Source organism: Cyprinodon variegatus, unplaced genomic scaffold, assembly GCF_000732505.1.
Source record: "Cyprinodon variegatus isolate N-32 unplaced genomic scaffold, C_variegatus-1.0 Scaffold1254, whole genome shotgun sequence".
Taxonomy (NCBI): Eukaryota; Metazoa; Chordata; class Actinopteri; order Cyprinodontiformes; family Cyprinodontidae; genus Cyprinodon; species Cyprinodon variegatus.
In genome coordinates this window covers 79,329-80,862 of record NW_015151707.1, presented here as the reverse complement: position 1 = coordinate 80,862, position 1,534 = coordinate 79,329, and positions in this window count along the sequence as shown.

The window sequence follows — 1,534 nt, the reverse complement described above, 5'->3', positions numbered from 1 at the left end:
TATTTAGTTGCCCTAATTGAGTTTTTAGAAACTGAGTAAATCAAAGAAAGAAAAGTGTTGTTTTTCTAAATGTTAATAATGATATGAAAATTAAAATCAAACTTTAAAACAAGAATATTAAAAGGCAGCTTTTCCCTACAGTGATTTGAAGCGTTTGCAGCAACAGGGAACAAATGCCTTGACCAGGTTTAGTGCATAGTCCATAGTGCATAGGTAGGTGATTTTTTGCAGCCTAGTTTAATGATTCCATTGTTGAAAAAGCATATTCACAGTTAGGGGCATTTGTTTTTCCTTTTTCCATTCTACAATTTGCAGAAAATCAGGCTATACCATTTTCTACTCTCTATTTCATGATGACTGTTATAATGAATTCCCCGACAAATAGATTTGACCTCCCTATAAGCAGCAAGAATGTGTTTGTATTCATAAACTGCCTCTTTTTTCTTTTTCTTTTCCTCATATATTACTTTACTTTTCATTAATTCAATTCAATTTCAACTCAGTTTATCTATATAACGCCAATTAACAACAAGTCATCTGAAGGCACTTTACAATTCAACAAGATCATACAGTCAAACTGATAAAAATATTTCTAACTAAAACCAGTTAATTACATTAACTCTGGAAATCCCTCACACCAAGACTGCTTGTAGCGACAGTGGAGAGGAAAAACTCCTTTTTAACAGGAAGAAATCTCCATTAGAACGAGGCACATATTGTCTGGTTCTACCTAGTATTAGTTTTTGCCTTCTTAAAAATGAAGTCCCTCAAATCGCGTTGTCTTGCCGCTTGGTCGTGATGCTGTTCAGAACACCGTCATCTGCTCCACTGGTTGCACCAATCGAAAATGAAATCGCAAGTGCCCTCTGGGCCACTATAAATTCGTCAGGATACTAGTAAGTGCACAGCCTGCCAAATGTTAAAAGGGCAATTTTATTGCCATTACTGTTAATATATAATAGAAATTTACAAATTCAGTGATTAAATGTTACAGGGTATGGTATGGGGGGATGGTCATTTAGGAAGGGGGAGGCCCTCCCCCCTCAAGTCGAATACTAGGTAAAGGACTGTTTTGGTAAAAGATGGTGCTACGGTAGAAGATCCAACTCAATGTGATGCTGTGAAAAGGTTGGGGTCAAAACCAGAGGATAATCAATTGATGTTTTGAAGAGCAGCAACAAAAAGTTGTAGTTTAAGTTTGAGGGAACACTTTGTTTGACCTCACTGATGGTGTTCAGGATGCTCTATTTGGATTTGTCTTTCTTTCCACTATGTCATCCACATCTCTTTACTGGCATTATATTGTAAAATAGCCAAAAATGTTTTCCATTTCACTAAACCTCTTTAAAAAGCCAACTTTTATATTTGGACTACTTCTATTAGTTCAGGAATGTTTTGAAGTGAAGGTTCTGACTCCGGGGTCCATTCTGTGATCACCGTCGATATGGCGACAGAAAAATATTCACATTCATTATAAATAGTTGAGAGGATAATTGGATTTCTCAACTATTTCTAATCAAAAAAGAGAAGATCA